This window comes from Lygodium microphyllum, chromosome 15 (assembly GCF_053477565.2).
Source record: "Lygodium microphyllum isolate KBCC chromosome 15, Lygodium_microphyllum_v1.1.10, whole genome shotgun sequence".
Classification (NCBI taxonomy): Eukaryota; Viridiplantae; Streptophyta; class Polypodiopsida; order Schizaeales; family Lygodiaceae; genus Lygodium; species Lygodium microphyllum.
Window position 1 is genome coordinate 122630233 of NC_141149.1, and position 14198 is coordinate 122644430.

Genomic DNA, 14198 nt, shown 5'->3' on the forward strand with positions numbered 1-14198 from the left:
CGCCTGCGGATCCTAGAGATGGTAACCCATCTCGCCTACATCCCATAACCAAGGAAAATGCATTTGACACTTTTAGGATCCAGCTTACTTCTCTTGTCCCTGGGCACATGGCAAAGTGCCTCACATCCAAAGACATGGAGATGCACAGAAGAGGGAGATTTTCCAGTCTATACCTCCTCTACAACCTGGAAATCCAAACCACTAGAAGGTGATCTGTTTATGACATGCATAGCTGTAGTAACTGTCTCAACCCAAAAGCTCTGTGGTAGGCCTGCATGGCTAAGCATATTGCGTACACGTTCCTAGATGGTTTGATTCATCCACTCAGCCAAACCATTCTGGGGGGGAGGGGTGTAGGGGGCGGTCAACTGACACTTAATACCCCTCTCATCACATAATTGCTCAAAAGCACGTGAGACATACTCATCCCCATTATCTATCCTTAGGCATTTTAGCCTATACCTAGATTGGTTCTCAACCAATGCAAGCCATCTCTGAAACATGGCCAAGACATCAAATTTCAACTTAATGGGATAAGCCCAAACTTTCCATGAAAAATCATCTATGAACGTAACAAAATACTTTGCACCACCCATAGACTGCATGGGCCCACAGACATCTGAATGTACCAATGCTAAGGGCTCACTCATGTGTGGCCTACCAAACTTCTTATGCGTAGATCTAGTCTGCCAGCCATAAAGACAATGCTCACATGAATCAAAACATGCATAATCAAGGGGTGGTAAGTACTGCAAACCTTAAATCATTTTCATTTCCTTCAAAGGCATATGGCCCAAATGAGCATGCCAAAGAGATACATGTGGGATAGAACCCATAGACAAAACATGATCAAGGGAAGAAGCGGATACAATCAAGGGATAGAGGCTGCCAGCCTTGGCAACTCTCACAATCACAAGTCTGCCATGAGTGATCTTCCATGCAGAGTCTCCAAAAGATACCTAATAACCTACGTCATCAAGTTGTCCAGCTGACAAGAGACTGCGTGTCAAAGCAGGTACATGACATACATCCTGCATAACAAAACTACTGCCAAAAGGAAACTGCACCCTAACGTCACCAATGCCCACAATATCAAGAGAGCTGTCATCACCCAAGCGCACAGAACCCGAAACAGTATGATATGAATGAAACCACTCTCGGTAAGGTGTCACATGAAAGGACGCACCTGAGTCCAAGAGCCAACGCTGTGCATACATAGAGTGTATCTCTATCATCTGTGAAGCACTAGAAGAAGCTGCAAGGATATAATCATCATCATCAACATCCTCAGGCTGCATAACATTGATCTCTTCAATTTTAACACTGGACTTTGCAGGCACTATGCTGCGATCAAAAGACTTATCCTGCACTTTGTCTTTCCCCTTATCTTTGCGCAGTTCATGACATTGTGGCCTAATATGGCCCTTTTTACCACAATGGTGACAAGTAACATCTGCATTCCTACCACAGGATTTGCTACGTGACTTCCCACGAGACTTGGACCCAGATTTTTGAGAATCTCGCCCACTGCCACTGCCATTGCCATGCTTTCCATACCCATCATTCCTGCCTCTAACTATCATAGCATGCGACACACGAGAGGCATCCAAACTCTTACGGTTAACCTCTTCCTGCAGAAGAGCACTCTCAACATCAGATAATTTCAAGGTAGCAGTAGATGCACATAATGCAATGCGAAATATATCCCATGACTCATTAAGAGTACCAAGCAAGAAAAGGGAAGTGACATCCTCTGCAAAAGTGATGTCCTGTGAAGTCAAGTTCTTGAGTATAGCATGGAACTGGCTCAAGTGAGCAGACATAGTCACATTCTCCTTCATGGCACAGATCCATAAGCTGCTTCAACCAATACATCTAACTTGCTGGACTTTTCTTGTCATAGACATTCTTGATTTTATCCCATAACTGCCATGCACTCTCTTCTTCCTCAAATACATTGTAATGAACCTGTTCTGTGAGAGATAATACAATAGTGGACTTGCATAACTCATCAAGATCAAGCCATTCCTCATCTGGCATAGTTGCAGGCGGATGCCCGCTCAACCTCAATGGTTTGATCTGCAATTTCTGCACCAACACCTGCCAAATCTAGCTCTTCCAATAAGAGTAATTTGTACCATCAAGCTTAGTGATGTTGAAAATAGCATGATCAGTGGACAAACTCGCCATAATGCAGGCTGGAAGACTGTATACAGTTCAAAACTGCTTGCTATTTACTGTAGAAAATGACCAAAAAATCACTAAAATTGAGAGAAAATGGCGAGAAAAGTGTAACCAAAGTTGCTGCCCACCAACAAGTACTAGTGAAAGTACATCATTTCATAATATTTCAGTATGAAAAATTCATGTTAGTCCAGAGTTATATGCTTGCTGTAATAAATGACAGCAGGGTACTGTGAGAGGCAATTGCTGACCAAATCACTACACCAAGTCAAGAAATGACAGCCAAGACATGACCAGCCACAAACGGGCATAAATCAGCACCAAACAGTCATCAAGACCCTGAGCAAACACCCAAACATGTCACCAAAGTATCCGTCATCAATGAGTAGGCATACCCCCTGGACAATAGGGCAAAGTATACATAACACTAGCAAGACCTGACACCAGTAGGTGTATGCTCACAAGAGTGCAAAGCCCAAGCTCAGGTCAAAAGCAACTCCAAGATATCAGTGCATGAACCATGTAACATTTAAGTGTAAGAGATCCCAAAGTCTCAAGTATCTGCAAAATGCTCAAAATAGCATAAACCTCCTACTCAATGTCAGTCGAGCATACAAGATGCTCCACTGGCTCAAAAGGCGGATAAACAAGCTCAACAAATTAAACAAACCAAGTCAAAGTACCAAAGACAGGTAACCAAGACAATGCCTCAATAACATCCAAGGTCGTAATGGAAAAATCCAAGTCGTAATGGAAAAATCCAAGCCAATGTCCAACTGCTCAAGGGAATACTCAAATGAATGTTGAGACGAGCTCAAACAACTGCCATCCCCACAGCCAAAGCATAAAGCATTCACCAAGACATCATAACCCATACTGGGTAGCCTAGGCATAAACCATGTCATAGATAAAATGCCAACTGCAAAGAAGTGACTGTCAAAGCCAAATCAAGCTCTAATCTCAGCTCAAAAGGATTCCAAAGTATAAACAAGACACGTGGCATAGTCCAAATACATCATGACATCATACCGAGTAGCCGAGAGAGCCTCGTGACCAATAGGCATAACCCAACTGTAGCATAAATAGCTTTAGTCCTGAAGTTTCTAGCAGCATATAACCTCTGTAAACTGAGCATAATTTGACATACATTCCCGTATGTATAGGCACCAACCGAGCATAATTGGACATCAAATGCCAAGACTTGTAAGCATAAAATTGAAATAGCAGGTGGCTGCCTTGTTTTGGACAGATCTAGGATTCTTCAAAACAGTCAATGGCTAAGATAAATCAGCTCCAAATGCATCTCACATAAGAGGCATAACATCCACAAGTGATCCAGTATCAATAGACATTAGTAGAAGCATCACATAAGCCATAGGCATACAAATACATGTTGTCTCAGACCTGAAATCTATTATAAAATATTCTATCATCAGAATTTGGAAAATTTGACATCACCATCGTGTCCAAGTGTGCCAAAACCCCAACTTAGACTCTTACATTGCCTAAATCGGGTTCCGAATGCCTGAGATATGACAAAAAGAGTGAATTTTTGGGCCAGATTTTGAAACAGGCACAAAAAATACGTGAGCTGGCTGGGGGGGTCTACTGTCCCACATGTCAACAATGGGACCCAAAGGGGGCACAAATGGGGGCCAAAGAAGGCCTATACCAAGCCTCAGCAAGCCTTGATAGGTTAGAAGCAAGATCTAGTTGAAGGAAGCTCCAAGAGGTGTGAGCTATGGCTGCCCACAACCTGTGAAAACCATGTTTACCTAGACCTATGGACTGAAGTAAAACTCTGAAATAATGAAGAAATACCTCAATGTCAATGCCTTGATGGTGCCTCAATAGGCCAGGAAGAAGCTCGGGAAGCCGGGGAGTGACGGGAGCTCAAGAGAATGAGCTATGGCTGTCGGGAAGAAGACCCAATGCGAAAGGGGAGTCAATGGGAAGCTGAGAATGCCACGAGCCAAGCTTTAGAGTCAGGAAGCCATGCTCTGATACCAGTTGAAAGGTGGAAGGATCGAAGCTTGCACTCGAGAGCTATGGCAGGAGAGCAAGAGCAAGAAAGAGAGAGACAAGAAATGGGAACTCCAACAGTCAGAATATGTGACCGGGCCTTCCTTTATTCAAACTGTCACTAAAAGAATAAAGAATAAAGTGACGGTGATGGGCGCCCACCACCTGCAATGTGCAGTGGCGGTGACTGTTAGTGTAGTAATACATGGGCGGCTAGGCGAAGGTGCATTTACCCCCAACAAAAGAGGAACAAGGTGACTGCAAACTGGAAGAGGTTGAGTGGTGAGACTAGAAGAGGGCCGGGCTAGAAAAGCATCAAGAAACACTAGCGATCAAAAGAGGGTTGAGGTGCAAGCTGTTGTAGGCTATGGCGTAGGCTGCTGCTTGACTAGAAGAGGCACAGGTTGCTGCTTAACGGTTGGGAGAGGAGTTAAGACAATTGGAAGAGGCCATGGTGAACATCTGAGAGGGAGAGAGAGAAAGAGAGAGAGAGAGAGAGGAACCTAGAGGAGAGCCCGATCCCAATGCCCATTTGGCCTTGACCTGCCATTTAGAAAAAAATGCCCAATGAAAGAGAGGGAAGGAGGGGGGGCATGAGTAAAAGTGATGGTTGCTCTCTTCCATCATGATAACAAAACTCACATTAAAGCTCATTAAAGTTTGTGTTTCCCAATTTCTTGACTTGAACAGCCCTTGTATTGTGCACCTACATTGGCACATGTTTTCAAGCCAAAAATAAATGTCATTGTTGTAGTGGGATTGTGCCCCTCGTGTTGTGTCGTATCGAAACATCTCAATGCTTGCTCACCTTGGCCATGCTGTGCATACCCTGCAATTAGTCAGTTCCAAGTAGAAAAAACTCACATTAAAGTAGAAAAAAACGCCCAATGAAAGAGAGGGAAGGAGAGGGGGGGGCATAAGTAAAAGTGATGGTTGCTCTCTTCCATCATGATAACAAAACTCACATTAAAGCTCATTAAAGTTTGTGTTTCCCAATTTCTTGACTTGAACAGCCCTTGTATTGTGCACCTACATTGGCACATGTTTTCAAGCCAAAAATAAATGACATTGTTGTAGTGGGATTGTGCCCCTCGTGTTGTGTCGTATCGAAACATCTCAATGCTTGCTCACCTTGGCCATGTTGTGCATACCCTGCAATTATTAGTTCCAAGTGACTACATCTTGGACGAGAAGCTCATCCAACACTCATTGTCCCTTTTCCAATGCGCTACACTTGGCATACACGTTCATCAAAGCATTGCCATAAATTTTATATTTCTCCAACAACATTAATATGACAATCTCATTATGATTTTGTTCACCTTTAATGAGTGCTCCTACCCTGGCACATGCTTTAAATGCACAAATAAGCTGCATCTTATCAAAGCATTTTAGAGCTTCGTCAATGTGACTATTTTTTGCATTTCTTGCAATTAGTGCAATCCAAGAGAATCCATCATGATTCATGAATAATATGTTTGTCAAACTCTTGATGTGCTTTTGCAAGAGCACCACATTTAGCACACATAGTTATTAAAGTGCTTGCAAGTTGCAACATAGGGGCTTCTTTCAAGAAACCCATGTTTGCAAATGTCCTCATGTAGCCTTGTGCCCTTCAATAGATCCCTTTGCTTTGCACAAGCCTTCATTAGTCCCACAACATGAGGACTAAGTAGCCTTCTTTGGAAAGATAGCTCCTTTCTGTTGTGAACTACTTTGATCAGTTCATATATATATGTGTGTGTGTGTGTGTGTGTGTGTGTGTGTGTGTGTGTGTGTGTGTGTGTGTGTGTGTGTGTGTGTGTGTGTGTGTGTGTGTGTGTGTGTGTGTGTGTGTGTGTGTGTGTGTACGTATGTATGTATCAGCAATCCAACCACAATGTATTTTCCATCACTTTGTGCTTGAAACCTGGAGATCTTGCATTGGCTTGTGGTTGCAATGGGGCAAAAGAAAAATCCATGTCTCAATGAGAGCTCACAAGATTTTATGCTTTGTAGATGTTGAATACATCATAATTGAATCAATTGGGGCAAACTAAGCTTGTTGTTGCAATTGTTCCATCGTTGCAAGGACTTTAATACTTTAATACTATCTCAAGTCCTGTAAAATACTCTACAATAAAGCACTTCAAGATAGTGAGATACTACTGTTGAGATATCGAGCTCCACTAGTGATATGCCAGGGTGACCATTGTGCATTTATGTCACCGACTTGTCAGTTGCAGATGCGGTTGGTACACCGCCCATGAATAATAGCTAGATGACATCTATCATTATCTACTCTAGTTCATGGCTCAGTTAGTATGCCACCTTAGTTAGTTGAGTTTGGTTTGAGACCCATATATAGGGTTCTTCTATTTCTATGTACTAGAGTTCTTTTTGGCTTACACAACTAAGAAGAGGAAAACTGTTTTCAGCCTCCACCCTTGTGTGTATTCCCCCATTGTGCAAGCAAGAAAGCTACAAGTGAGACTCCTTCCTTCTCTCCCACAATCTTGACATGGTATCAGAGCCTTGTTCGTGGTAAGGAGCTCAAGAAAGCAAACCAAGTTCGCGGTGTTCTGGTAAGAGGACCAGTGTTGCTTTCATTTTTCTGTTTTGGGAGCAAGTCTCTGCAGGTAGCATACCCGGAAAGTGTAGGAGTGCATTGTCTCAGATTGAGACGCCTTTCGCAGTGTGGCAAGAGGGCAGTATATGCTGCGGTAAGGGCTTTAGCCCTTGGTTGCTCTGTTTTTTTTATTTGAGGGCATTTCGGGGCCTATTTTGGAGGCGGAAGTTTTTTGCACGCACTCAGGAAAAGGCCTGTTTTATGCTGTGCGACCACTGTTCTACAGGTCGGTGAAAAGTTACCACAGAAATTGCATCGTATGCTTGTGTGCAGAGACATTGGGAGTTACAAAATCATCCTTGGTTCCTGTTTATGCAAAATCGTTACTAGGAAGTGACTGTGTGGTCAAATACCACTTTCGTCAGTTTTGCAGATTTGCCCTTATGAGGGTGAAGCTGTGTTTTTTGCAATGACAAAATTTTTTGTAGTGTTCTGTAATGGCGTTTGATTCTCTTTCACAGATTGTAACTGAAAAGCTTGACAAGAACAACTTCCAAGCATGGAAGTTTAAAATGACGAATTTCCTTATGGGAAAAGGATATTGGGAATTTGTTGCAGGAAATAAAGAAGAATCAGTTCTTCCTTATGTTCCCAATCAACAGCAAATGCAGGCATTTAAAGCATGGCATGAGAGAGCCAGGAAAGTTATGTATTGGCTGTCTATCAGCATTTCAGACTCTATGATTGTGCATATTCAGGATGCAAGTACGCCAAAGGAGGCATGGGATACTTTGTCAAAAATGTATAGCACAAATACACAAGCCAGGAAAATGCAGCTCAAGCAAGAGTTGCACAATGTGCAAAGAGAAAGTATGAGCATCAATGACTACCACATGAAGGTGAAGAAGATTGTAGATGCACTTGCTTCCATTGGGTCACCAGTGGAAGATGATGATTTAGTTTCTGTGACCTTGAATGGTCTAGGAAAGGATTATGCACAGTTTCGAACATCCATTTCCGTCCGTGAAAGATTTTCTAATTTTGAGGAGTTGATTGCTCTTCTAATTTCTGAGGAGCAGAGAAATGGTGGTGCATCTTCTTCAGGAGGAACTTCAAAAGAATCTGTCTTCTACTCAAATGCTGGAAGAGGTAGAGGTAGAGGTAGAGGAGGCCAATCTGGAGGCCATGGTAGAAATCACAATATACAACAAACTCAAGAAAACCAGTCCTATGGAGGAGGATGTGGTAACTCTAAGGCAGGGGGAGCCAAAGAGGTCGTGGTGGATGGCAAAGAGGGCAAAATGCTAAGAATAATGTTGAATGCTACTACTGTGGTAAAATGGGTCATATGACTAAAGACTGCTATAAAAAGAAGAATGACATCATGAATGGAAAACTGCAACAAGGAAATTATGCATATTCTAGTAGACAGGGTGATGACAGAAATGAGCATTTGTTTATGGTGCAGCACATGAACAATTCTGTGACAAGTGTAGAAGAAAGCAACGGTGTGGTATGTTGACTCAGGTGCATCAAACCACATGACAGGTCATGCAGAATGGATGCAGGATGCAAGAAAAATGGAAAAACCAGGATTTGTGGAGATTGGTGATGATACTGCACATCCTATTGTGCAGATTGAAAATTTTCCTTTGTCTATGCAGGACGGGAAAAAGAAATACATGTCAGATGTATTTCATGTCCCAAATATTACCAAGAATCTGGTTTCTATTGGTCAAATGGTTGAGCAGGGCTTGCAGGTCAGATTTAATCCTCATGGATGCTTTGTTGAGGATATGAAAAATAAAGGTCGCTTGATAGCAAAAGGAAAGAAGAATGGCAGAATGTTTACATTAGATGCAGACATGCCTAAATTGAGTGCAGCAATGTTTGCACATGGGACCGGTGTAGTTGCAGATATTGATATCTGGCATAAATGCATTGGTCATGTTAATGTACAGCGACTTAAATCAATGCACGCCCAAAATATTGTTGCAGGATTACCTAAATTCAAGGTTGCAGAAATGCATAAGGTATGTGAAGCCTGTCAATTTGGAAAACAGGCAAGGAAACCATTTCCTAGACATGTTCAAGAGAGTAAGAAGCCATTGGAATTAATCCACTCTGATGTGTAGACTACTAAAGCTGCATCTCTTGGAGGCTGTCATTATTTTGTCACTTTTATTGATGACTATAGCAGAAAAGTTTGGGTGTATTTTATGAAAAAGAAAAGTGAAGTTTTTGGGCATTCCAAAACTCTTAAAGCTATGGTTGAAAAAGAAACAGGCTTGCAAATAAAATGCCTAAGGTCAGATGGAGGGGGAGAGTACCTCTCAAATGAGTTTGCAAGGTTCCTGCAGGAGCATGGCATAAAGCAGCAATATTCATGCAGTCATACCCCACAACAAAGTGGAATTGTAGAAAGGAAAAACATGCATATTGGAGAGGTATCTCGTGCCATGCTCAATGAAAAAGACCTGCCAGATTTTTATTGGGCTGAGGTAGTTGCTACAGTCGTCTACATAATGAACAGGACTCCCACTGCAGCAATACATGGGATGACTCTAGAGGAGAGGTATACTGGTAGGAAACCAGATATTTCTCATTTTAAAATTTTTGGTTGCATTTCCTATGTTCATGTGCCAGATGAGTTGAGATCCAAGTTGGATCCAAAAGCTGAGAAGTGCATCTTTATTGGTTACTCTTTGCAGCAGAAAGGGTATAGATGCTATAACCCTTCTACTCGTAAGTTTACAGTGAGCAGAGATGTTGTTTTTGATGAGATGAGTAGCTGGTATAAACCAGTAAATGTGATTGATGATGTAGATGCACAAAATGGTAATGCTGCATAGAATTCACAGCAGCAGTCACAAAATATTAGTGGACTTGGAGCGTCCTCTAGCAGTGGTTCACATTCTTTGCCATGGACAGGCAGATTGAGATCAGGAGAATCTTCTCAAAGCAATGTAGATAGTGGTATGCAGGTATCACGAAAAGGAAAAGAGAAGGTAGATCAGCCCATGTTTGATATGAATGCAGGTCACTCTTATGTGGATGGTGAATCCAGTGGCTCAGAATAGAGCATTGATGATGAGTTGGGTATTCCTTCTATTGTTACAACTGGAGTAAGGAAGACCAGGGATGTTTTGAGAGCACCTAGGAGTGAACCTACTTTGCGCAGGTCTACCAGAGCTAGGTATCCTGTGGATAGGCTGAAATATGATGGATTTATAGCCATTCACTATGCATATATGGTCAAAGTGATACAGGAACCAGAACCCACTTCTTTTGAGCAAGCCATGGGAAAAGAAAAATGGGAGAAAGCCATGGATGAAGAAATGGAGGCCTTGGAAGAAAATGCTACATGGGAATTGGTACCTTTGCCTAAAGATAAGAATGCAATTGGTTGTAAGTGGGTTTATAAGGTGAAACACAATGCAGATGGTTATGTGAATAGATACAAGGCAAGATTAGTAGTCAAGGGGTATGCACAAACATATGGCATTGATTATGAAGAAACATTTAGTCCAGTTGTAAGGATGGCAACCGTAAGAGCAGTCATTGCTATGGCTGCATCAAAGGGATGGTCTTTGCATCAGATGGATATAAAGATTGCCTTCTTGCATGGTGATTTGCAAGAAGAGGTCTATATGGAGCAGCCACCAGGTTATGTGCATGCTGTTCATCCTGAGTTTGTTTGCAGGTTGAAGAAAGCCTTGTATGGCTTGAAGCAAGCACCTAGAGCATGGTCTGACAAGATAGTACAGTATCTTGTTACTATTGGCTTTCAGATTTCCAAGGCAGATTTCTCACTTTATGTGAGAAAAACAAAGAAAAGTATTATGCTACTTGTCATTTATGTTGATGATTTGATTATGACAAGTGACAGTGATGAAGATATCCTTCATGTGAAAATGCTATTGAAGCAGAAGTTTGAGATGAAGGATTTGGGAGAGCTGCGTTATTTCTTGGGCATTGAGGTGATTAGATCACCAAGTGGGATACGACTCTTGCAGAGCAGTATGGATTGGACATGCTGTCCAAATATGGGATGACAGGCTGTAAGCCTATTTCAGTTCCTTTGGAGCAGAATGTGAAGTTGAGCACAGATGCAGGTGAGCTTCTCGAAGACCCTACTATGTACAGACGCATAGTAGGAAGTTTGATTTATATGACTATTACCAGGCCAGATTTGAGCTATGCTGTTGGATTGGTAAGTCAGTTTATGCGGGCTCCAAGGAAACCACATTTGGATGCGGCTAGACGCATACTCAGATATGTGAAGTCCACATTGCAATATGGACTATTTTATGAGACTGTGGTTCAGATACAGTTGCATGGATACACTGATGCTGATTGGGCTGGTAGTATTTCTGATAGACGATCTACCAGTGGATATGTGTTCTCTTTTGGGAGTGTTGCAGTCACTTGGAGCAGCAAGAAACAGCCTACAGTTGCCTTTCGAGCACAGAGGTTGAGTACAGGGGTGCAGCAATGGGTGCATGTGAGGTAGCTTGGTTGCATAAGCTACTTTATGATATGCATCAGCCTATAGATGGGCCAGTTGTCATTTATTGTGACAACATGAGTAGTATACACTTGGCAAATAACCCAGTCTATCATGCTAGAACAAAGCACATTGAGGTGCATTATCACTATCTGCGGGAGAGGGTTTTACTAGGTCTTATTAATCTAGTTTATGTCAGCACAGAGGATCAAGTAACTGACATATTCACGAAGGCATTGGGCGCAGAGAAGCTGCGCAAGTTTAGAGACCTGCTTGGTGTGCAGGAATTGGATTGAGCTCGAGGGGGAGTGTTAAGATATCGAGCTCCACTCCTAATATGCCAGGGTGACCGTTGTGCATTTATGTCACCGACTTGTCAGTTGCAGATGCGGTTGGTACACCACCCATGAATAATAGCTAGATGACAGCTATCCTTATCTACTCTAGTTCGTGGCTCAGTTAGTATACCACCTTAGTTAGTTGAGTTTGGTTTGAGACCCATATATAGGGTTCTTCTATTTCTATGTACTAGAGTTCTTTTTGGCTTACACAACTAAGAAGAGGAAAATTGTTTTTGGCCTCCACCCTTGTGTGTATTCCCCCATTGTGCAAGCAAGAAAGCTACAAGTGAGACTCCTTCCTTCTCTCCCACAATCTTGACAACTACGTCCCAAGCAAAAAGCTAGTCCAAGACCTCTTGTGCTTTTGCAAGTGCACCACATTTGGCATACCTATCCACAAGAGTATTTCTGAACACAATCTTGCCCTCCAACATCCGCAATCTAAGGGGAAAAAAAGGAAGAAGAGAGGGGTGTGTGTGTGTGTGTGTTTGTATATGTTTGAGAGAGAGAGAGAGAGAGAGAGAGAGAGAGATTTTAATTCGTGTTTTTTAATTTTGAGAGAGGGAGTGTATGGGTTGATTATTGAATAGAGAGAGGGGGTATTTGTTATGAATCATGATGAAGCAAGATGATATTATGGCACCCATGTAGTGGGTTGTGGATAAATACACGCATGGGTCCCGACTCCCCCTATGTGTCTCAGTCATGATGGTTACGGGCCCATGTTGGCTTTGAGATGCAGAAAGGTAATGCCGCATCTTATCAAAGCAATTTAGAGCTTCATTGCCCATGACCATTTTGTGCATTTCCTCCAACAATCATTGCAATCCAAGAGAATCCATCATGAACAATATATTTGTTAAGAACTTGTTGTGCTTTTGCAAGAGCACCACATTTAGCATACATAGTTATTAAAGTGCTTGCAACATAGGGGCTTCTTTCAAGAAACCCCCATTTGCAAATGTCCTCATGTAGCCTTGTGCCCCTAAATAGATCCTTTTTCTTTTCACAAGCCTTCATCAGTCCCACAACATGAGTAGTCTCCTTTGGAAAGACAACTCCTTTTCCTCTTGAGGCTCCCCTTTGCTCAATTTAAGTGTAGACATTGATTCAATTTTTTTTATCTCTTCAAAAACCTAGGTTGGATTGTACCGGCAATCCAACCACAAGGCATCTACTATCACTTTGTGCTTGAAAACTAGAGAGCTTGCATTGGTCGATGGTTAAAGAGTAGCGAAAGAAAAAGCCATGTCCCTATGAGAGCTCATAAGATTTCATGTTTTGCAGATGTGGAATACATCATGACTTATAATAAAATATATTGGGGCAAACTAACCTTGATGTTGCGATTGTCCCACCGTTGCAAGGGATCTTAGAACTCGATGTTGCCATCTTTGGGATGATGTTGTTGGAGCTTATCATTGGGTGGTAGCTAATCGATGAATCTTTGTCAAGATTCTTCCAAATATTGGAGAAGTGCAAAGGAGCACCTAATTTTCATGTCGCACACTATCTTGGGTTTTCATGTTCAATAGCCTTAGGGCCACCATTGCAACTTGCAAGAATGGGTAGCTCACTTCTCCGTGTGTGTGTGTGCATATACACACACGGGAAAGTTCAATATACACACTTTTCTAGATCTATCTTTCTCTTCCTCTATCTTCCCTTGCATTTTCTATGCTACCTAAACATTAATTTAGATAACGTGTGTTTATATTCGTTCATTCAAAGACTTATCTCTCATATCTATCTATCTCTCTTCTCTCTATCTCTCTCCCCTTGCATTTCCTGCTTTTGAGCACTAATTTAGACAATGTGTGTTTATGTTCATTGACTCATAGAATGTGTAAACCTACACAAGAGCATTCAAATTTTAGAGAGAGACCTTCATCTTGGATGTGCCCAGAGCATTTCAAAGCTTTATCATGATATCCATGTCCAGATATTGAGCAATTAGGACAATCCAAGAGACTACATGTGGTGCTATAAGCTTTTTTTGAACACTTCTTGCACTTTTACAAGCATAGCACACTTAGCATACATGCTCTCTAATGCAGTGCCTAGCACAAAATCACCATTTTTCTATTAGCCCCAAAATATGAACCTTAGATTGTAACACAGTTATCTCATATCCACATCAAACCTTATCAACTCACACTTAAATAAAAGTACGGTGGCAACAGTACATGGGAATATTCATTATCTCAAGAGAAATGCATCAAAAATTGTGCTGCCATAATCCAGAAATAGCAATCTAGCTCATAAAATACTTACTTTGTCTCTTGTTAAGCTTTGAACTCACCCACATTCTCTTGCCTATCATTGTTTCCATTTGTATAGTCAAAATCTACATAAACATTCTCTTGCCTATCATCATTTCCATTTGTATAATCAAAATCTACATAAACATTACTCTTTGGAAAATAAAGTGCAATGTTGCTTTTGAGTAACTACATAACATTTCAAATGCCATTTTTGCTATTGTTGCCATTCCTTATATCCAACAAGAGGCATTTGAGAGAGTACACCATGTCTCAAGATGATCAGCAAATGGCATCAACATGATCATTGCTTTTGCCATGTATAAGTATTACTC